The sequence below is a fragment of the Canis lupus genome, chromosome 11 (genome assembly GCF_011100685.1).
Source record: "Canis lupus familiaris isolate Mischka breed German Shepherd chromosome 11, alternate assembly UU_Cfam_GSD_1.0, whole genome shotgun sequence".
NCBI lineage: Eukaryota > Metazoa > Chordata > Mammalia > Carnivora > Canidae > Canis > Canis lupus.
The window spans coordinates 22,078,587-22,102,711 of record NC_049232.1 but is presented as its reverse complement, the minus strand read 5'-3'; the positions used below and the strand labels follow the sequence as shown (position 1 = coordinate 22,102,711).

The window sequence follows — 24,125 nt, the reverse complement described above, 5'->3', positions numbered from 1 at the left end:
CCAGCCTCTAAAATGTGAGAGAAAAATAAATAAAAAAATAAAAAAAATAAGAGAGAAATGTCTCTTGTTTATAAGCCACATAGTCTGATAATTAATTCTGTTATAGCAGCTTGAACAGAGCAAGATAATTAGTAACTATGAAGATGTAAATTAACAAAAAGGAGATCTAGTTTTGTCACCTGGCCACTTGGCAAACATGAGAAAGATTACTATCATCAAGTGTAAGCCAGAGTAAGGGATAATTGCCCACTGCTAGTGGCAGTGCACCCTGGGTGGCCTTCTCTGAGGGCAATTGGTCAGTATCTATTAAAATTTAAACTGGTACATTTTGTCCTGGCCTCCTAGCTTCTAGATCTTTAATCTGGAGACACATGTACATACATGGCCAAGAAGGCATGCCCAGTGATGTCTATGTAGCACTGCTGGTGCTAGTGTAACACGCTGAAAACCACCTGTCCTCAGCTGGCACATAGCCTCCCAGAAGTGGGTACAGACCTGCTCAGATGCCAGGAGACAAGCAGACAATTTTTTTTTAACTTTTTTTTTTTTTTTTTTTTTTTAGAGAGAGAGCAAGTGAGGGGTGGGCAGGAGAAGAGGGAGAGAGAAATCTAAAGGGCTTCATCCAGCATTGAGCCCAACTTGGGGCTCAATCTCATGACCCTGAGATCATGGCATGAGCCAAAATCAAGAGTTGAATGCTTATCTGACTGAGCCATCCAGTAGTCCATGGCTTTTTACACTTTCTAAAATCTAGGTTTGGTGTACAAGGTTCAGAACCCAAATAGAAGTCCTGAGCTTATCAAGAATGATGGCAATGCCCTGCCCCCCTGTTCTTTGCACTTGGCTCCCAGGCTTTAGTGGTCACCCAAGTTTTTCTTCTATTGTTTTGTATTTTCTCCATATTACTATGCTAGTTGATTTAACTGTGCTTTCTTGATTTTCTAAAAAAAATTTTTTTAGATATGATCCATTGACTTTCTTTTGTGGAAGGGGCAATTTATAATTTCTGTAAGCTGTGCAGCACCCTCCCTTGCTCCCCGCCTGCCCCCCCTCCCCACCCCAGCTTCCCCTTCTCCTCTATCCCTCTGAGAATGTCAAATTTTCATTTTGGGTGAAATCAGTATTCATGTTTACATTATTATGACTGTGTAGCTACAGTTCACAGGGAGCCATATGTAGTATGAAGATGGTAGTTTCTTGTGCAACTTTGCATTTTTTTAGGATGACTGTTTCCCTTTCCCTCTTTGTTTTGTTTATATGAACCAATTACAGATGATTTTCCAAACTCCATGACAGAAATGAACATCTTGGAAATTTCCAACCTATACAGTGGTTGACTTGTTTTATTTTTGCGTGTATTTTTCAGACAGCCCTTCTGAGCCTCCAGCCTGCAGGTCTTGTCCAGACTGTTCTCTGCATATAGCATCCAGATTCACACACCATCTCCTACTTTTAGAGATCCCTTGCACCAGGATCCCACTTCATCCACTTTCTTGGGTTCTTCTCTGCTTTTCTTCAGTAACCTCTGGAGAAAGGGTGACTAGGAGGTAAGTTTTTGAAGACTTTGCTTATCTGACCATGTCTTGATTTTAGCCTCATATTTGATTGATATTGTGGCTGACTCTGGATTGGAAATCATTTCCCCTCAGAATTTTGAAAACATCGTTCCATTGTCTTCTGGCTTCCATTGTTGTTGAGACAGCAGATAGCACTCAGATCCACAGGTTTGTTTGTGACCTGCTTATTTATTTTGGAAGTTGTTAGTATTTCTCTCCATTTCTTTGTTCTACGGGTCATGATGATGTTTCTTGGAATGGTTTAAAAATTTTTTTTAAAGTTAATTTTTTAAGTTTAATTCATGGTGTCACATACTCGGAGGATCTGTTAAGTCTTGCAATCCATTCCTTCAGTTCTAGAGTAGTATCTTGTATTGTTTTTTGATAATTGAATTTTCTATTACCTTTATTTTGTTTTTCGGTAACTCTTGCTAGTTGGATGATAAACCTATTAGATTAATCCTTGAATTTTCTTATCTTATTTTCTACTTTCTTTTTTTTTAAATTTAGTTAACATATAATGTATTATTAGTTTCAGAGGTAGAATTTAGTGACTCATCAGTTGCATAAAACACCAAGTGTTCATTACATCACCTGCCCTCCTCAATGCCCATCATTCAATTACCCCATCCTCATACCCCTCCAGTAACCCTTAGTTTGTTCCCTAGAGTTAAGAGTTTCTTATGGTTTGCTTCCCTCTCTGTTTTTATATTATTTTATTTCTATTGTTTTTTTGAAAATTTTAAAAAGTAATTGCTACACTCTACGTGGGGCTTGAACCCACAACCCTGAAGTCAAGTCATATGCTTTACTGACTGAGCCATCCATGTGCTCCTGTCTTTCTGTTTTTTTAATGGAGATTTTTTCCCCTATTTTTCAAATATTCTATTGGTGAAAACGATTTCTGCTATCCTATTTTGATTTCAAAGAATTTTTTTCTGAATGCTCATTTTATGGCCCTCTTGTTCTCATTTTATGAAATGCAGTATCTTCTAATTTTTGTATGGGTATGAAAATACATACATTGTGTATATATTTTTCTTTTCTTTCCTGCCATCTCTTTGTTTTGTTTTTGTTTTTTGAAATTCTTTTATTTCCTGTTTGCTCTGATGTGACTTTCAGTTAGATAGTTTTCTGCAATGCCTTGTGCTCTTTGGCTCTCCACACATATCTAAGAGTGAGCCACCACCAGATAACCCCTGGTAGCACTTTGTGCCTGGGGGAGGCTTGATGACCAGTGGGCCTCAGTATAGGGTGACAGAGTGGGTTAACTGGGCTATTTCCTTTTTTTTTTCTCCTCATCTCCTTTTTTAAAAATTTGAAATCAGGCCTTTTTCTTTTTCTTTCTTTTTTCTTTCTTTCTTTCTTTCTTTCTTTTCTTTTCTTTTCTTTTCTTTTCTTTCTTTTCTTTCTTTCTTTCTTTCTTTCTTTCTTTCTTTCTTTCTTTCTTTCTTTCTTTCTTTCTTTCTTCTTTCTTTTCTCTCTTTCAGTTCAATTTGCCAACATATAGCATAACACCTAATGCTCATCCCATCAAGTGCCCCCTTCAGTGCCCATCACCCAGTTACCCCATCCCCCTGCCCACCTCCCTTTCCACCACCCCTTGTTCGTTTCTCAGTTAGGAGTATCTCATGTTCTGTCTCCCTCTCTGATATTTCCCACTCATTTTCTCTCCTTTCCCCTTTAATCCCTTTCACTATTTTTTTTATATTCCCCGAATGAATGAGACCATATAATGTTTGTCCTTCTCCGATCGACTTACTTCACTCAGCAGAATACCCTCCAGTTCCATCCACGTTGAAGCAAATGGTGGGTATTCATCTCTTCTGATGGCTGAGTAATATTCCATTGTATACATAAACCACATCTTCTTTATCCATTCATCTGTTGATGGACACCGAGGCTCCTTCCACAGTTTGGCCACTGTGGACATTGCTGCTATAAACATCGGGGTGCAGGTGTCCTGCCATTTCACTGCATCTGTATCTTTGGGGTAAATCCCCAGCAGTGCAATTGCTGGGTCTTAGGGCAGGTCTATTTTTAACTCTTTGAGGAACCTCCACACAATTTTCCAGAGTGGCTGCACCAGTTCACATTCCCACCAACAGTGTATGAGGGTTCCCTTTTCTCCACATCCTCTCCAACATTGGTTGTTTCCTGCCTTGTTAATTTTCCCCATTTTCACTGGTGTGAGGTGGTATCTCATCGTGGTTTTGATTTGTATTTCCCTGATGGCCAGTGATGCGGAGCATTTTCTCATGTGCTTGTTGGCCACGTGTATGTCTTCTTTACTGAAATTTTGGTTCATGTCTTTTGCCCATTTCATGATTGGATTGTTTGTTTCTTGGCTGTTGAGTTTAATACGTTCTTTATAGATCTTGGATATTAGCCCTTTATCTGCTAGGTCATTTTCAAATATCTTCTCCCATTCTGTAGGTTGTCTTTTAGTTTTGTTGACTGTTTCTTTTGCTGTGCAGAAGCTTTTTGTCTTGATTAACTCCCAATAACTAATTTTTGCTTTTGTTTCCCTTGCCTTCATAGATGTATCTTGCAAGAAGTTGCTGTGGCCAAGTTCAAAAAGGGTGTTGCCTGTGTTCTCCTCTAGGATTTTGGTGGATTCTTGTCTCACATTTAGATCTTTCATCCATTTTGAGTTTATCTTTGTGTATGGTGTAAGAGAATGGTCTAGTTTCATTCTTCTGCATGTGGATGTCCAATTTTCCCAGCACCATTTATTGAAGACACTGTCCTTTTTCCAGTGGATAGTCTTTCCTGCTTTGTTGAATATTAGTTGACTGTAGAGTTGAGGGCCCATTTATGGATTCTCTATTCTGTTCCATTGATCTATGTGTCTGTTTTTGTGAACTTGGCTATTTCCATATGGGATTCCCTAATAACAATATCTTTAGGTCTTTTCTCTTGGGGTGGCCATTTTCTCAAAAGAGAAATCCTCCTATTAGCTAGCTGCCTGAAGGAGGTGTATAGGTTTGTCTGAGAACTTCTAGAAGTGTTCAGTGGGAGAAGGTGGCATACATCTTTACCATTCAGTGTATAGACATCTGTATTCCCTGTTTTTAATATGGTCCCTCATCCCCATGCTCAGCTGTGTCTGCCATACCTGAGTCCAGAATCTCTTTGACCCCAAATCTCATTGAGTTGAGCAAGTTGACACCCTCCAACCCCCAATCTTGCTAGGAGGCGGGAGTAGGATTCCTAGGTCTTATGCTGATTTTCCAAGAGTCCTCCAGCATTTAGCCCCGCCTATGCCTCAGAGGTATTTGGTGCTGCTTGAATCCCTAGGCCTTTTCTGTGTTCTGAATGGGTGTCTCTTATAATCTTGGCCTCTGTTCTCCAGCTCTAAATAACCTCCCAAATTCCCACTGCCAGATCTCATCACTTTAGGGGTTAGGATTTCAACACATGAATGGGGACACAAGCATTCAGATAATAGCAAATTGTTTGAATACTTGTTACACCACTTTGCAAATCAAAAACACTTAAAAGGTATCCAATAAAAAGTCTCCCTGTAACTCCTCCTCTATCTGCTCAATAGTAGGACTTTATTCTTCCAGAATCTTTTTAAAAAATATTTTATTTTTTTAAAAAAGATTTTATTTATTTATTCATGAGAGATACAGAGACACAGGCAGAGAGAGAAGCAGGCCCCATGCAGGGAGCCCGACGTGGGACTCCCAGGTCTCCAGGATCACACCCCAGGCTAAAGGCGGCACTAAACCACTAAACCACCAGGGCTGCCCCAAGATTTGATTTGATTTGATTTGATTTGATTTGATTTGATTTGATTTTATTTTATTTTATTTTATTTTATTTATTTTATTTTATTTTATTTTTTATTTATTTTTTTATTCATGATAGGCACACAGTGAGAGAGAGAGAGGCAGAGACACAGGCAGAGGGAGAAGCAGGCTCCATGCACCGGGAGCCTGATGTGGGATTCGATCCTGGATCTCCGGGATCGCGCCCTGGGCCAAAGGCAGGTGCCAAACCGCTGCGCCACCCAGGGATCCCAGATTTCATTTTTTTAAAGTAATCTTTACACCCCCCATGTGGGACTTAAAATGAGAATTCTGAGATGGAGAGTCACACGCTCCACCAACTAAGCCAGCCAGGTGCCCTCTTCTAGAATCTTTTTATATAATGCATATTAAAGCAAATATGAATGTGTGGTTTATCTACCCCATGCCCACTTTTTTTTTTTTTTTTTTTAACAAATGATGGCATACGTTAAGCATTTTTGGATACTGCTTTTTTTCCTTCACCTATCAAAATATTTTGATATACGAAGTACATCCATAATATTTTATAGTTGTATCATATTATGTTATATGCCTGTAATCTAATATGTTGAACCAATTGTCTCTTGATGGACAGTTTGGTTGTTTCTCATATTTGCTAACATAATACATTCTACAAATTTGTTAGGATGAATTCCCAGAATTGGAACTGCTGAGGAAAAGGGACATGTCTTTGTGACCTTGACAGATGCTGCCAGTTGCCCTCCCTGGGGGTTTGTACCAGTTTCTCCCACCAGCAACGCATAAAGGGCCCGTTTTCCATACACTGACAGAGTATGTTCTCAACTTTTTGGATTCTTGCCAATCTCATAGGTGAAAAATGGTCCTTGTCTCTCTATTTAAGAGCTAAGAAATCATTCCCAGGGGCTTCTCCAGCAGGCTTGTTCTCCTGAGCAATGTCTCCTTGATCAGAATTTTGTAATATGCCTCTTCCTAAGCTTGTCATTGGCAAAAGGAATGAAAGGACTAATTGGTTTAAGGTTAATCCAGATTAACATCCTGTGGTGGGACTGGGATAGGGGCCAGCCTTCCCGCTGCCTGGGAGCCTGGATTACACCTGCTTCTGTTAGCAAGGTGGATGGGACTGATGCTATTAGAAGGCACCCAGCAGTGTCTGGGGCCATGTCCCTGGTGCACCCTCCTGCTAGAGGGCTTGCCTGACACCTGTGCCTCCAAGGTCAGGCAAGGCTGCTTCTAGGAGTCCTCATTTTCATGTGCTCATTGTTGCTTGGCTGCCTGGGGTGGGAGGATGCTCTGTGCTTGTGGAAAGGGCCTGATCTCTGATCAGATCCAGTATACTGGTTGCATAAGCCAGGCTAGAGAAGCATCTAGGCTCTAGCATTGAAAGCCCTGGGTTCAAATGTCCCTCTACAATGTACTAGCCATGTGACCACTTAGCCTCTCTGAGCTTCAATTTTGTCTGTTATAAAACTGGGCCTGGAACTTCTATGATAGTGGCCCTAGGGTGGTAAAGAAGTATGAATATCATGTGCCCAGCCCAAAGCCTGGCCCACGGGGAGTATTCAGCAGAGGACTGTCCTTATTCAGGTCTCCTGTCTCCTAGAAGGCAGGAAAGAATATCACACCAGTTGTGGCCTTGGATCTTGAGCTTGGTTGTCCCTCTGTCCCCAGGCTCAGCACACAGCTAGAGCCTCAAAAAAGGTGCTCAATCTATGCTTGTTGAAGGAATCTGAGAACAGCAATAAATTAGTACAGAAGCCATCACTACATATCCTAATAGTATTTGGCCTTCTCAGCCATGTTGAGGCAAAATTTCCCTTGATAGGATCTGTATTGAATCATTTACACACGCCGTGCTGCCTGATGACGTGCACTGTTTATCTACAGCATCAGCTTCATATTGATTTATCAATGCCCATTTTGCATGAGGATCAATGGCTTAATTGCATCTCGGCAGACATGGGGATACAATCCGTGTGCCATTTGGAGCACAACCCCGAGTCGAGAGCCTGCTGAAGCTTCTGTTTGCTCCTTGTGAGTTTGCCTACACGTGGTGCTGCTCTAGTGGACAGTCCCCGAGGCCTGAGTGACCAGCCGTCATCGCTGCTGGCAGAGGTCAGGGAGACCAGGTGGGGTGTGTGTGAAGGTATCCAACTGGATGAAGAGGATTCACTCTTATGGGAAGGGCAGTGGGTGGGAGATGCCTGCAGCTGGTGTGGGCTCTGCTCCCATGACCCTTCCTGGGATGTGTGTTACCCCTTTTAGCCCCTCTGCTCATTTCTCCTGTAGACGGAGCACCTCAGAGCAAGGGTATGTTCTGGTTGGTCTGTCTCCCCAGGATCTGCCGCACACGTATAGGGCTCGAGGAAGTCTGGCTGAGGGCTTGAGGGTAAAGTGCACCTTTCCCTGGGTCTCCCTGCTGCGCTTCCAGGTGGTGTGGGGGCTGATGAGCGCAGGTGGCGGGGCTCGGGCAGTAGGTGGCGCTCCGTCTAAGTCTGCGATCCGGGTCTGGGAGGAAAGGCGGTCAGAGCTTCGGAATTCACCCGACTTTAAAATTAAACAGAAAATGATGATTAAGCATTTTAAACTTTTTTTAACTCTTGAAGTGATATTGAAAAGCTTTGTGTTATGAATGTCATGGAATTGCAATCAATCAACTAAGATAATGTCCACTTATTAAGCCCCTACTAAGTGCCAGATATGGTATTAGCATATTAATCCTGAAGGGAGTACTCTTCCTTGTGTAACATGTCCCCCTGACTAATCTATCTGTATTACTTACCTTTTAGAGGAATACATTGATGAATTGCTCTATTAAAAGAGAATAAAGGTATTTAAAGTCTTTAATGGGAGAGGAATCGCAAAGGAGTTTTTAAGGCTTAGAATTGTGTAGAACGTCAGCACATTATGTTAATTTTTTTCCAGAGGCTGAACAGCATAGAGGAGGGGGAAAAATCAACTTGTTATCATCTTGTTGCACAACCTGGGTAATCTTTGTCTCATCAATGCTAACAAATATACCACTAATAGCAGTTTGTGTTTGTAACAGTGAGATATGCTTCTCTGGAAAATATTATCAGCACTTAAATTATCTTACAGATCACACTCTGGCTTAACAGAGGGTCTTAGTGAAAATATGATAGCAGGTTGCAGCCAATGGGCTCTCTATTTTTGGGTGGGACTGTGGGCTGCTAAAGTCCCAGGCATCTCCTCTCCACCTGGGGGAACCTGGGGGAGCTGACGGGGTCTGTGTGAGTGGAAGTGGTGTCACCTTCTGTGGGACAGGCAGAGTGAGGGGTGGCTGTCAGCAAACTCCCGGCTTGGTCCTGCTCGATGTGTCTGTGTCTGGTCCCTGCTCTTGCCTCAATACCAGCGCAGAGCCTGGCACACCTACGGGCCTCAGCAATCCTGGAGGACCCAAGTGTTTAAAACTACAGAAGATGTGGGCAGAGAGGTGTGACTAGACAAGGTGCCATTCAGGGGCCCAGTCGGCACTTTTCTGTGTGCCTGGGCTACCTCTTGAAGCCACGGGCTGGAAGGAGCCCAGGTTCAGGCACATCTGAGGGCAGGAGAGCTCTGTGGTCTGAGGAAGCTGGTGACTGCAGTTGGTATGGTGGGGCAGGACATGAAGAGGAGGAGGACAGGCTTTCTGGCAGGAGGAGGAGGGCATAAGCAAGACTCTGAGCAACCATGAGGTTGGGGGTGTCTGGGCCAAGGGGCAGGGCAGGGCAGGGTGGGGAGGCACCTGGCTCCATGTGTCCCCAGGCTTCTAAACCCTAGGGGCACCTAGCCCAAGACCCACTTGCCATTCTTTTTGTCCTTGGAGAAGGAGTGGGGCTTTTCTGTGCCCACAGATCCTATTCCAGTTCCGAAAGAGTCATTCTCCATCTGCAGCATGAGGGGCAATATCAGGGAAATTTCAGGAACCTGCGGCCCTCCAGACGGTGATTCTGTGAGCCTGTTTTCCCTGCAGTGCTCACCTGGTCTGTGGGGGTGCTGGTCAGGCAGGGTGCTGCCCCCAGAAGCTCACAGTCCCGTGAGGAAATAATCAGCACATGGGGTATCATGGTTCACACCAGAGCCTTGGTGTCAGCATCTGTGTCCCCTGGCCAAGTGTAGAGCCTGGGCCACAGCCAGTCCTGGTCTTGGTCTGAAGAGTCCAGGGGACATTCCTGACCAAGGTTGGGGGCTGCAGCAGGGCCGTTTCATGCTTCAGGTATGAAGAGGCTGGTAAATAGGAGGGCATTGTGGGTGGATGCAGAGGCAAGTGCTCAAGGCTCAGAGGTCCTGGGTGCCCAGGCTGTCCAAAGTATGGGCTGCAGGAGAGGGGGCAGTGCCTTTGAGGCCAGATCACGAGGGCCTGGTTGCCACAGTGAGGTGCCTACAAGTGTTCGTCCTCTGCTTTCCTGCTTGGGGACCTAAGCAGGCTGTGCCCAAGTGGGGTGGGATCCTAAGGGCAGAACTACAGAGACCCCCAAGGCCACAGCGACCCCTCTCCTGGCTGGCTGGGTGGGCCTAAGAACTGTTTAGGGGGCAAGGGGCTCCTGTCTGCAGCTCAAAGCCAGGAAGAGGCCTGGCCTCTTGGCTTGCAGGCAGCAAAAGTGACTCCAAACCTATTCTGGAAGGAAGAACAATCCATGGTCTAATGTGAGTCTCCTGCAGGGCCAGGGGCTGCTTGTTGGCCCATTGTGCCCCTTGGTCTGGGCTGGCGCTGAGGCTGCTGGGGAGGAGGCTAGAATGTGGCAGCCTCTAGGCCCAGGCAGCCCTACACTGTGCTGCGGCTTCATAGATGTGCTGCATCTGCATGAGGGCTCTTACTCAGCTTCCACAGACATCCCGGAGTCGGCCACAGGAGATGTCATGAGCTCCAGGGCTGGTCGGGGTTAGGCCCTGAGAAAGGGTCCTTTGGGTGGCAGGAGGCTCCAGGCCCTGCCCAGCCCCCCTGTGTGCAGCGTCAGGTGTTCTGAGGGCAGAGGTGGGAAGGCAATGATGGAGCTCTGTTCTTGGCTTACAATGATGAGCCTGAATGCCCCGCATCTGTCCTGTGCCACCGGAGGTGGTTTTCCTCTGGGCACTGCAGTCAGAGGAATACCCAAGATGGGATGATGCCTTCAGGGAGAGGCCTGAGAAAAACAACCATTTACTATGCAAGGGAACAGGGGAGGGGCCCCAGATGAGCAAAGGGGAGAGAGCAATGGTTAGTGCTTAGCCTGAGAACAGAACTGGGAACAGCCATTTTTGTCTGAGTGACAGCATCTGAAAGTCCCCATGGGGGTACCCCAGGCCCTTCTGCTCTGGCTCTTGCCATTCTGCCCTCCTCCCCTCGCCCCCAGGTCTTCCACTGCCTCCACTCCCCTTCCCTGGCACCAAGCCCTTTGTCAGGAAATCTGTCCTGGCTCTCCAGAGCAGAGGGGCTCCGCCAGTGCCTTCTGGACTCCGGGCTCACCTTGTTCCCTGCATAGGAGGCTCTTTGCACCTGTCTCTCTGCTTCTTGCTGGTTGGGTCTCTGGGGGTTGGGACCCCACCTAAATGGGCAGTGTGGTCGCATCTTGATTCTTACCTTGGTTGCATCTGCAAAGACCTGATTTCTAAACAAGATGACATTCTGAGGTTCTGGGTAGTTGTGAATTTTGGGAGGACCCATTCAACCCATTGCAAAGAGGGGCCCTTGTTTGTTTATATTTTTCTTATTTTTAAAAGATTTTTATTCATTTATGCATGAGAGACACAGTGAGGGGCAGAGACACAGGCAGAGTGGGAAGCATGCTCCCTACAGGGAGCCCAATGAGGGACTCAATCCCAGGACCCCCGGATCACGCCCTGAGCCAAAGTCAGACAGATGCTCAACCACTGAGCCGCCCAGGTGCCCCTGTTTATATTTCTAAGTCTCTTTCTGAGGTGGTAATTATCCTATGAGCCCAGTTACCAGTGTTTTCAGAACCAGGCAGGGGAAAGGGGCTGGGATCACTTGGTAGGTAGGCTCCTACTTCATTTATTTTCATTATGGGCCTTCCACTCAACTAGGGGGCACAGAGAGAAGACCTTCAACCCGCCAGCTTTCTGCACAGTGTGCCGTGCAGTCCCTGGCTGTGTAAGCCACGCAAGGGTGGTGGTGTGGATCTTGTTGTTTTTATATAGATTTTCAGGCAGTCCTCCTGGTTTGAGTGCCACCTTCACTCCTACTCTCAGCAGTGCCTGGACCCTCAAACTCCAGGGCCTATGTAGCGTTGAGGATGTGCAAATCCACTGCTTTAGGCTTTCCCTGCTGCTGGCTTAGACCTGGTTTTCTCTGGTCCTCTGTGTCACTTACCATCTGGTTTCCAGCTTCCCAAATTTTGATGCTATTTGTCTTCTATTTGGTTTATACCTTTGTGGGTATTATCCCTTTACTGTCACTCTATTAAAATCCATCAGTGGACTCTGATCACATTTAGAAGGATGCTTAGAGTCTGCCCATGGCCAGCTTCCCAGCCTGGGCTTCCTTATACATCAGACACCAGCCCTTCCGTGTTCTGAGTTCAATCTTCAGAACAACCATCCTAGAGCTCTCGCCCCTTTGTCTTTTTATCACATTCATGGACAGGAACAGGCTTCCGTGCAGGGCTCTCTGTTCAGCTGAGGAAAGCAGATACACGGCCATGAGCTCCTTTTGATGTTTCCTCTCCTCTTCTCCTACTTCTGCTAATTTCTTTTCTTTTCTCCCCTTTTCTCTTGGAGTCTGACCAACAGAGCCTGGAGCTTTCTGGAAGGTTTCCTGGGGAGACTGGGGGATGGAGCCCTCCTCACTGAGGCTTTAAAAGGAGGCCACACAACGTCTTTGAGTTCAGGTTTCTATTACGCGTGTAGAATGTAGAAGCTGGTGATCATCTATGAAAATTCAATAAACCTTGAAAACAGCATCAGAGTTGATATCTGTAATTTAAAATAATGGATACTAAGAAATTGTTTCTCATTTATCTCTACTGCTGAGATTGTGGCATGAAAGAGACTTCATTAGGCGTAGGTTTTTTTTTTTTTTTTTTTGAAGAAAAAATAGTGTCATTTATCTCCATCAATGATGGATGCAGGAGGTAGCTGATGAGGCTGATAAAACCCAATCAACAAAAGCCTTGGTTCTTTCGCAGTTTGGGATAACAGAATGGAGCCACAAAAATCACAGTGGGAGAGGCATGGAAACTTAAAGTCTTGTTCTGATGTAAAAGTACCACTTTGATTTGTTAGGCAGCACACCTGGCCCGAAGCATTGTTCAGAAATTAGGGGAGGAGGAGGGGGTTGAAACATGATTTAGCCTCAGGTTGCATGTGGTCAGAACCTCTTCTTCCTCCAATGTTCCTCTTTACATTCCAGGAGCATTGAGCTGAAGCTGGGGTGCCTATGAAGGTACCAATGCTCAGCTCCCAGAGTGGGCTGTGATTGGCTGGAGAGATGCCTGAAGTGTGTGTGTAGGTATGTGCGTGTGTCTATGCATGTGTGTGCGAGCATGTGTCTGTGTCATGTGCAGGCTTCTCCCTAATGAGTCAGGAGGCAGCATTTCTCTTTTTGTAATATTTCCACTCCGAAATAAAAAATCTCAGAGTCCAGTTCCTGCAAGTGACCAACTGGCGAGAGGAAGACCATGCGTGTGAGGGGGATTGATTAATTCCCCTTTTAGGAAAAAGAGTACTCAACATGCCAACTTAAACTCTTTCACAGTCCCTGCTCGGCTGGAGGTGGAGGGCAAGGCCTGAAACTGAGTCCAAACCCACAGGGGCCCTGGAAGGGGAGGTTCCACTGAAGCCACCAAGTCTGGATTGTGTGATGGTTTGAGCAGATGCTGCTTTTGTGCTGAGTGCCAGGCATGGTGCTTCCCAGAGCCATGTGGGTGTGACAGTGATGCCAGATGATCCGGGGCACCTGTAACCCTGCGGGCACCCAACTAGCAGAGCTTCACAGAGCGGTATCCTACCTTGTGACCTCTTGCCCTCCTCCACGTTTCACTCCCACCTCCCCTTCTGTCTGGGGGCACACGCTGCTTGTACTTCTGATGTATTTTAGATGCAGGGCACGTGTGTGAGCCTCTCTTCCCCTATGTGCACATGCGCACCTGTGTGCATGCACACACATACCCACCCCCCTTCTCGAAAGAGGAAGCCTACATCCAGCTACAGAGCCAGGGACATCCTACTGTTAGGACACGGATCAAAGAATGCTAATTGATCAAATATTAAATGCCATTTAAGCGCTGCACTGAATAATTTACCTTTTCTCATGTGAGCAACTTTGCAGCAACTGAAATAGGAAGCGGGAGTTTTCATGCTGATAACGGTGTTAGCAGGGGAGGGGAGGAGATGTTTGTTTTCCCGAAGTGTTGTGAAATGTGTGAGAACCAAAGTTTTCACTTATTAAATTCAGCCCTGTAGGAATATGGTGTCAAGGTTTTCCATCTCGACGTGATTTTTAAAGAATCAGGTGATGGGGATATGGAGGGTATGGAGAGGAGGAGGTGGTGAAATCCTTGCTAGGAGTGACCACTGATGCGGCCAGGGACGCTCTGCCTGGAGATGAGGAGTGCAGAGAATAAGGGGAACCCCACTGCCGTAGGTTGGAGTATAGCCCCCCAAGATATCCTCGTTCTCATCCCAGGGGGGCTGGAGCACATTCTCCCACCCAGCAAGGAACATTGCGGAAGTGATTCAGGTGGTTCAAGGCAGGGAAGTTGAAGTGTATTATCCAGGTGGACCCAAGGAAATCACGAAGGTCCCTTAAGAGACAGCGGGGGGTTCAGAGTCAGAGAAGGAGGCATGCTAGTAGAAGCAGGGTTTGGGGTGATGCCACCATGAGCCAAGGAATATAGGCAGCCTCCAGGAGCTGGAGAGGGCAAGGAATGGTTGTCTAGGGCCTCCAGAAGGAGCACAGTTCTGCTAACACTTAGCTCTTAGCCTTGTGTAATCCGTTTTGCACTTCTGACTTGCCGAAGTATAAGGTAATAAACTTGCGTTGTTTGAAGCCACTAAATTGATGGTAATTTGTTACAGCAGCAACGGGAAACTAATACATATATACCTTTGACTGTCTCCCTGCATCTTGCTGTGTCTCAAAAATAACACCCCCACATCTAGTCCTTTGGGGGCAGATATTTGTTACTATAATTACTGTTGGTAGCATCTGGAAGCACTTACTACGCGCCATGCTCTGTAGCAAGAGCTCTTCTTGCATTAGCCTATTTAGTCATCATGTCAAGCCCATGGTCAGAAACCATTGCCATCCACACCATTTTAGTTATCCACTGCTACCCAACAAATTACAGTTCAAAGCCCAAACATTTATTATCTCCCAGTTTCTGTGAGTCAGGATTCTGGGAAAAGCTTAGCTTGTTGTTCTGGCTCAGGATCTGTCATGAAACTCTCGTCACCTGCTGTCAAGGTGTCCACTGGGCTCTGGTCATTGCAAGGCTTGACTGGGGGGCGAATCCATATCCCAGCTCACTCATGTGATGATTGGCGGCCCCCAGGCTCTCTATTGTTGGCTGGAGGCTCCAGTTCATTCTCCACATTCTCCAGTAGCCCTCTGTGAGGGTTGTTCACAGCATGGCAGCTTCTTTCTCCCCAGAGTAAGGGATGAGAGAATGGGACGGAGGGAGAGAAAAGGTGGGGTGGGGGAGGCAGAGAGGTGAGTGAGAACCCAAGATGGAAGCCTTGGTCTTTCTCTCACTTAGTCTCAGAAGGGACATTCTATCACTTCCACTGTATTCTGTTCATTCGAAGCCAGGAATGAGATCAGCCACACTCAAGGAGAGGGGATCTCACAGGGGTGTGAAATCAAGAGATAGAGATCATTGGCGACCCTTTTAGAAACTGCCTACCATCCCCACTTTGCAGATGGGATAACTAAAGTCCAGAGAGGTTAAGCTTGTAGAAGCTAGAGCTGGGATTGGAATCCAGCTCTGAGCTCAGAGCCCATGTTCTTAACCTTCAAGCTGTCATGTTTCTCAGCAGCCAGAGTGTGTAACTATTCCTTCCTGTGTTATTAAACACTCCTGCCACCTTCACATCTCATATTAAGGTCTCTCCTTAGGGTGCCCTTGGCCCTCAAGGATACCTGAGACCTAGCATGGACCACCATGTACTGCCGTGTTTGGTTTATTGTCTGTCTGTCCTGCTGGATGAGATGGGGAGCCGAGTGCCAGGTGGATGCCTCTTTGAATGAATGGAGAATGAAAAGCAGGAAGGTTCAAAGAAAGAAAGGAGTCCTGGCAACATGGGGCCACCGAGTGAAGGGTTTGCTGTGATGGGGGGACTGCGCATGGACCTCTGTTTCTGTTTGGTGAGCTCTCTGTGTGAGCTTCCCCTGGGGCCACAGAAGCTTGCCTCTCCACCAGCCCTTCGTCTGTCTGGTACCACGTCTGTGGATGCCTCAGCGGGGTGGGAGGAGGGGGCAGTGTTGTGGGGCTAGTGAGCCATGAAGGGCTTGTCCTGGGGAGGAAGAGGATACAAGGCCCTGTGGTGGTGTTTGTTAGACATCTCAGGTATGTCCTTCCCATTTCCTTTTGGGAGGACAAGAGAGAGGAACAAAGGGAACAAAGCTCAGGGATCTCTAGAAGGTCACATCTTCCCACAGTAGGGAGGGGACTTCTTCCTCATTGATTCAGCACCGATGCCTTGATGCCTTCTTCCTTAATGTCATTTGTTGGGAACTTTTAGGCCAGTGGTTATCAAAGTGTGGTCTCTGGACCAGCAGCAACATTAGTTGGAACTTGTCAGAAATGAAAATTCTCAGCCTTCCCATCCCATACCTTCTGGATCAGAAACTTTGGGGATGGGGCTGAGCATTCTGTGACTTAGCAAGCCCTCTTGGTGATACTGATGCGTGATAAAATGGGAGACACGTGCTCTAGGCCCTTAAAAACCCTTTCATAGCTTTTGTATTTCTTAAAATAGAAATTACCCTAAGTGCAAATCTTCACTATATGAAGGTATTGGAAAACCCAGGAAAACAATGGGACGTCTAAAATTACCCAGAGATTAGTATTAACTTACTGGTGTGTGTCACTTCATCGTTACAGGATTAGGTGCATACTGATAAATGCACCATTTAATAAAGTTGAGATTTTACTACAAATATTGCTTTGTATACTGCTTTTTAAACAATTCTCCATGTCCTCAACACGTGTCCATGGCATCACTCCTTCACAGCTGCATACTGTTCCATTGTGGGAATGTACCATCACTAATCCGTCCCTGGGACTGACGCATCCGCTGACGTTCGCTGTGAACTCTGCTCAGATATAGCCACCGTGTAAACAGATGGTGGGCAAAATCAGTGAATTTCTTCATGTCTCTGTCCCTCGGAGGCTGGGAGCAGTGGGGAAGCTCGTGAGAATACAAGGATGGAGGCCTGGACACGACCATGGCAGTGAAGAGAAAGGGACAGATGAAAGGACAGATGCCACGATTTCAGCGAGTGCCCAGAGCGGGTTTTGGGGAAGAGGGAGGCAGAAATTCAGAGTCTGTGTGAGCCAGAACGCACTGTGATAGGAACACATCTGATGCTAGTTTTGCTTGGGGAATAAGCCCTCCCAAAACAAAGCCTCTCTTTATATGCACAGAAAAATGTGTGGAAGGCCATAAACCAAAATGTTAATGTAATTTCTGAGTGGTGATGTGATGAGATATTTTCATTTTCTTCTTATTGCTTATCTATATTTTCTGAATTTTCCATAATGAGCATCCATTACTCTTGTAATAAAAACAATGAAAAGAAGACAAGAGGAGTCGGGAGGAACAGTTAGTTGACTGGGGCAGAAGATGCTGGAAGGTTCTTTTTGGTTGTGCTGGGTGATGGCTCCATGGGTGCTTAGAAGGGGAAGCAGGTCAGGATTGAAGGAGTGAGTTTGTGAATTTTTTCTAAGTGCCCAGGATGTCAAGGGCCTGACAGGGCATTCTAAGGCTGGGATAGGGCCATTGACCTCCTGTTAGTGGATCAAAAGACCCTGACTGGCTCAGAGAAAGTTCTGGCAGGGAGGGGCTCTGTGGCCAGTGCAGTGAACTCCCAAGCCTGGCATGAGCATGTGTGTGCGTGTGCATGTGTGTGCGTGTGTGTGCACGGAGGAGGGCATGGAGACCAGCCCTGATTGGGTCTCTGCTGATCCTGGGGAGGGCCTTGGTGGTCAGGAAGGCATCTGAGCCCGGAATCCTCTTCCAGGTGAGGCTGATCAGGAGGGAGTCAGGACTATTAGCCTCTCCCTCGCTTGGGCCTTGACTCCTCACAATGCCCTGTGGAAGAAGCCCCGAGAGACAGCACTCAAACGAGTTTCAGTGACATCTCATCAGATGCCGAAGGGGCTGTGCTGGTTTTTTTTTTTTTTTTTTTATTCATTACTTAAAAAAATTTTTTTTTTTTTTTTAGTTCATTACTTCCAATTATGAAAGGGGTTTTGTGGGTTTTTGTCTTCAACCTAATTGAACCATTTGCCCCCCTTGTCTCCTCCGTGCAAAGCATCTTCACCCTTCGGTGCAGAAAACACTAGAGAAACCTTTTTTCATTTGAAGGAAACATTTCTCCTTGAAGGGCACGGGGGAATCGAAGAACACTGCTGGGCTTGGTTGGGGCGGGTGGGGGTGGAGTGGGCCGAAGCTGAGGCTGCAAAGGCTAACATTCCTGGGGTCCCTTGAGATCTGATGCCAAATCCTAGAATGCCCGAGTCCTTCAAGGAGAATGCACGGGCTGCTTTGTTTGCCTGGGACCTGGAGGCTGCTCCACAGGGAAAGCTTTAGCAGGTTGATGGAGGGCCCGCTGGCTGGAGGGACGAGGGATTAGTTCTGAGACAGCAGATCTCTCCCTCTCTTCCCTCCCATCCTCCTGATAAGATTTCTGGGTTGGAAAAAAAAGTGATGATGGCTGGAGCTCATCCTTGACAGAGGCTTGGGGTTTGACCTTTCCAAAGGTTGCAGTACCAGTAGTGGCTGAGGGGCTGGGACGTGAGGGGCGGGGTGCTAGGAGACTTGGTGGGCTTCTGACACGGGCAGCTCAGCCTGCACTCGGGTCCCCCGTTTGCTTTGGGGTGTTCTTCCTACAGCAGTTCTGCGCAAGTCTGATTTCAGAAGCCATGCAATCCAGTGAGTGGCGAGCAGTGGGTCTGGGGAGTAGGGTGCCAGCTTCGCGAGGCCAGTGCTCCCAGGACCTGGGAGGCCGCGGTTCCTGCCCTGAGTGGGGGACCCCTCTGCTCTCTCCTTCGGCTGCAATGAGCTGGTGTGGGGACTCGTGTGACATCTCCCCAGACCAGAGCTCAAGTGGAGGTGGCCAGGCTAGGAGAAGGGAAGCTTGGAGAGTGTCTTGACCAAGTGGGTTTGGGGTCTTTGATTACTTTGTTCACTGACTTGTTTGGATGTGAAGGAAGATGGGGAGAAGGGGCGTAGGAGGAACAGTCTGCTATTCTGGTGTGGCTGAGGGAGACAAGGCGGAGATTGCTCTGGGGTCCTGTCTCTGTCTGATTACAGAAGGTGGCTCTTAGGCTCTGCTCATGGAACCTGACCTTGGCTCCCTGTGACCTGTCTCCCTACCCCTGTCACATGTCCCTGGTGCCTTTTACCACCGAGGCACCATGAGATTTGCTGTGGGGTTGCACACATGAAGAGACTGTCCCTAATGGCCAGGAGTGGGCTGGTTAGCAAAGAAGATGTCCATGACTACCTAGGCTGCTAGCAGAGGGTAAGGAGGGCCTTAGGAGAGGTGCTTCAGGGTGGGCAGGAACTTTGAGTCAGGGAAGGCTTGAAGGCTGAGGAAGCACTTCTGGGTTCTATAGGATTTGACAGGGAGACCTTCTGAAAGTGTTCCAGGTTGGGGACTAGCAAGGGAGAAGACTTGGAGGTGGTAAGGGGAGCAGGAGTGGGGAGAGATTCAGGGCTGGAGCCAGGGGGAGTGAAGGGCAGAGATAAAGCTGGGGCATCAGAGGAGTCCCCTGAGAGGATAATGGGGAACCTTGAGTGCTATTCTAGCAAGTTTGGTCATCGGACCGAGGAAGAGGAGACCCTTGGGAGGTTTGTGAGTTTGTGAGTGCCTTTATTAGGGGTAGCTCCAAGATATAGCTCATTTGATAGACTGGCTACTGGGTCTGGGGCTGGTAGTGGGGTGAGGGAAGGAGCAGAGAGAGGTGCTTTGGCAGTAGCTTGGGGAATGGGTGCCCATTCCTGAGCATTGCTATGGAAGGCATGGCCAGTGATAAGTCACCTATATATGTCCCTAGTGCCCTGTCTTGTCTGGGCCTTAGCTTGAGAACTGGGGGGTCCTAGTCCTTAATGCCATTGTTAACTCTGTGCTGAGGGATTAGAGCCTCACCCCCCAGCCACAGCTGACACTGCTGGCTCCTCTCCTGTCTTGCAGGACAAGGAGCCTCCTGATTCCTTATCCTTGCCTGGATAGTGCTCAGCCTGGGCCCAGCCTGGAACTGTAAAGTCACCCCCTGCCAACCCATCCCTGTGCTCTGCTACCCCTGCCCACGGCCCCGAGTGTCAGGTGTCAACACCCCAAGAAAACGTCTGATGCTCTAAAGACCCTGCCAGAGAGAGGGTGAGCCCAAGCATGGCAGGGTGGTGGGGATGGGGGAGCCCAGGGCTGGCACTTGAGATGTGTCATTGTTTTATTAAAGTTTAAAATTTAATAAAACAAAATTTACGGGAGATGTTCCAGCTCCACATATATCATTTGGCTTCTCGCTGATGCAGCATGTTGGGCGCACAGCTGTGCTTCCCCATCTCTGGACATCAGAAACGGAAGACTTAGTGGTTACAGACGCCTCGTGGGGACAGGGGCTGGCTGGTGGCGAGGCTCACACTTGCTCTGGAGTGGGACAGAGTTGGGTGGAGGTCAGGCGGGCCAGGGGCACACCTTTGGTGCTATTGCTGAAGACCTCAGGCCTCCACTGGTGCACCTAATGTCTCTGTCTTCGCTGCAGCAGCTTGTCCTTGACCAGGTGTGGAGGACACACTTACAGCCTTTGAAGACTCACACGAAGGGAGTATAGCAGAGGAACCAAGGGATAGATTGCAGAGCCGACGGCAGGATCGCAGCTCTGCTGGTTACTTGTGGTACTTGTTTCTGAGTATGGAGTTGGTACTCAGTAAATGCTAAATAAGTGGTCATTTCTTTTTCTTTTTATTCTCGACTAGATGCTGCTGGGCCTCAGGTCACAGCCCCACAGAGCCTTCATTGAAAAAGAGGAGGCAGGTTCATGGACACTGGAAATACTTAGAGGTATGCTAAGTACTGAGTGGAACTCGGTGTGTGTCTATGTAATCTGGGGAGGCTTCTAGGAGATTTTTTGACTTGGTCTTTTAGGGGACCAGGGAGGATTTCACTGGAAAGATCAAGAGAAACCTGACAAACACCATCTTAGCCAGGTGACCAAGGTCACCATCACTGGCGATGAAGCATGTTGACGGTGTGTACCCTGCCTGTGAGAAGCACCCTTTACCTCCCTCAAACCCACCGCTTCTGTCTGATCATGAGAAGAACTTCGGATATGTTCCTGTAGTGAGGCATCCTACAAAATCCCTGACTAATACCCCTCAAACCTGTGAAGGCTGCCAACAACCAGGAAATCCAAAGAAACTCTTAGCTGAGAGACTAAGGAAGTGGCTAAATGTCATGAGATATCTGGGTTGTGATTCTGGAACGGGAGAAGGACATCAGATGAAAACTAATAAAATCTGAGTAAAGTATGGACCTCAGTTAAGGAACAAAGGACCTAAGTTCATTTTCTCTGAAATAGAGCATCAAGGAAAAGCTGAGTGTATTCTTTTTTGGATTGCGGGGGAAGATGGGGGTGATGGGCAGTAGGGGGTATTCTTGGAGATTGAGCTTTAGCTAAGGGCTGGAGTTCCAGGCCTCACTGATGCTAATGCCAACGACGAGGACATTGACAATAGTAATATTAGCAACAGTGACTAACAAACCAGATGTTGGCTGACTAAGGCAGATGTCTATTGGCTTGGGCTCTGGCCTCCTTGGCTTACCTCTTAGAGCATGTTTCTCAGGCTGACAGCCCATCAGTAAGGCTTACTGACAGCTTACCCAGCACTGGGCAGGGCTCCTGACCTGCTGGAGGTCACAGCATGGTGGGGAGACAGGCTTCCGCACAGGTTGGGATGAGTGTTGTGGAAGGGAGCACCACCTTAGCCTTAGTGGGAGGATGGCAGAAGGGGAACCCCTCAGCTGGATGCTGAGGCTGAGAGTCATGAGCATGTGCACCGGCCTTCAGGAGAGGGTGACACTGAGGGTTGGCTGGGGGGCACCTGCGTAGAGGCCTCCCCTCCTTGGATGCAGTCATACCCCTGGAACTGAGCCTAGCTCCTCAAAGCAGCTGGGTGGCAACAGTTTTTTTAAAAATCAGAGAAACGATTACAGTTTGGCCCAGATTCCCAATGCAGAGGGCACAGCAAGGCATTTGCATGAAGGCCTTGGAGGGTCTGGAGCTCTCTGCTGTCATTTGTGGCTCTCCTTTTAATCACTATTTATTTTTAAATATCTGTCTAATGTATAATACAAGCTTAGGCTCTTGAGGCCTTCGTCTCCTCTTTCAGCTCTGTTTCTGAAATCCCATTTATGGAGGACAAATAGCTTTTGGGTACAAGAGTCTTTGCCTCTTCAAAGAGGCAGTTAGTGGGCTGTTCTCTCCTGACTGTCTATCTGCGGTTAGGGCAACAAAGTGAGATTATTTTAATTCCATTTAAACTCTCTGGAGGTCTGGCTGTCGAGGGAGGCAGCTGCTGTCTTTGTTGGCTTGTTTTCCTCCTAAGCGGTGTGTTTCTTAGGGTTGGGGCAGGGAGGGTAAGGAGATGGCACCAGCAGGGGGTCTGTCTCTGCCTCTTGGCCCCCATCAAGGGAGCTGGGCCTAGCATTTCTCTGAACTTCAAAGAATCTCTCAGCAGGATCTTTGTGGTAATGACTCAGGAGGTTATGTTTACAGAGTTTGAGTATTTGTGCATGTGAGTGCCCCAGGCCATGTGCTTGGCTGGATTTGTTAAAAAGCACACTCATTCTGTGGGTCACACTTAGTGGAGTACCAACTGGACCAGTCATTGGCCATACAGTGGGGTAGTAAATCCTAGGATGGGGGAAATATGGGGTATAGGTTGAGCTCTGAGGAGAGGTACCTGACCAGGTCAGGGAAGGCTCCCTGGAGGAAGTGGTACCTAGACTGAGCTCTGAAGGATGAGTCGAGGTTGTCTTGCTGATACTTTCTTCCTCCAGCAGAGAAGCATGGGGCATAAAGTCTGTCATGGGCTGATCTGCTACCTTGAGAGAAATGTTCTAAGGTGAGGATGTGCCCAGACCCATGCTGCTCAAAGAACTGTGAAGGGACAGTGAGGGGCTGCTGGCCTCAGAGTCTGCCTGGTGATGGGGTTGTCTCAGGCTGGTGGGGTGGGGGGTGACAGTGATCCTTATACTTAGATCCTTGGGACTAATTAGGAGACAAAATAGTTTGGGAACAAATGGTAGGTATCTCCCAGCAAGGAGGACTCAACCAAAAGGTGATATAGGGGGGCCTTCAGGGACCTCAAACTGTCTCTCCTGTGAGAACCCTCATCGGGGGATCATTGGCTGTGATGACGGGTCTCAGATTTGTAGCCAGGAGTGGGCTTGCTTCCTGGCTGGGGTTCGGAGGACTTCTGGGCACTTTCTCAGATGTGGAGATTGTGAAGCTCTGTGGGGTATGACGAGATAGTCCCTTGGCTTGGTGTCTGGAAGCCCCTGAGACACTGGTAGCAGGTTCACTGGCCCCTGGGAGAGCCAGGCCCTTGAGCCATGCGTGCAGCTGGGCCAGGCACTATGCCCTTTAGTGCCCCAAAGGGGGAGCCAGGGCCAAGCGGTTGGCCCACATGGTTCTGTTAGCGTGGCAGCTAACAAGTATTGGAAAGCTCAGGTCCTGGCTTAGGGATTTGTTGGGTTATATTGTCAGGTCTCTTAGCTTGGCTTTGCCTGTTTCTTCTTTAGTTTTAAAATCTTAAAATGTTGGTAACTGAGAGCGTATGTGCCATTCAGTGGTTTGCCAGGCGTAGGCTGGTATTTCAAATTTTGTGCCCCCAATGTACCCTGAACTCTGCAAAGTATCCCCCCATCCCCATCTCTCCCAGGTCCCTATTGGGCCTCAGAGATTCAGGATACAGAATAACCACCAGGGCCTGCCTTGCTGGTGACTTCTCAAAGCACTGGAAAAAGTCAGAGCAAAGGATGTGAAGATGAACCTAGCAGCAAGCACCTCAGAATAGCTCCTATGACAGCTTGGGATGGGTGGGCAGCACTAATTTTATCTGCCAGCATTTCCTCGATTCACATTGACAGCAAAAGGCCAGATCCTTCCTTCCTGGTGGTTTTGGAGTGGAGGTAGAGCTGCTACCTGCCTATCCAGCCCCCAGGCCACTCTGTGTGAGGGTAGAGATGCCCCTGTTAGAGCCCCTTGGAGGGCTCATGCCCTACCCTGGGTTGCTGGGCATTATTGCATGAAGATTCTCACCAGTTTTATGTTTTGCAGGGAAGTTAAAAGCTTCAGATCATCTTTTAGATGTTGTTGGCAAGCAGTAGAGCTGAGGTTCCTAGTCTGGACTTTCACTGCATTTAGCAAGTGTTTGATATTTCGCCACTGCAGTTGGACTAGATGTTGGGGAGAGGGTGGGCTGTGGTGCAGTGGGTGATGGGAGGGGAAGGATCTCGAGAGAAGACCACAGCCCCGCTGGACAGGAGTGTGGTAATGACACTGACACCAACATTAGGGTCTGGAGCAGGTTGCAGAAAGGCTGACCCTGTGGGTCGTGCTCG

The 24,125-nt window shown here is 47.7% G+C and overlaps 1 long non-coding RNA gene across 1 annotated transcript in view; it reads left to right on the top strand.

Moving 5' to 3' along the window:
- LOC111098026 overlaps nucleotides 1–24,125 on the top strand; it is a 123,877-nt gene that overhangs the window by 5,620 nt on the left and 94,132 nt on the right. The window contains exons 2-3 of the long non-coding RNA XR_005366678.1: nucleotides 1,367–1,547; nucleotides 20,477–20,561. This is a non-coding gene — a long non-coding RNA (uncharacterized LOC111098026). The remainder of the gene's footprint in view (nucleotides 1–1,366; nucleotides 1,548–20,476; nucleotides 20,562–24,125) is intronic.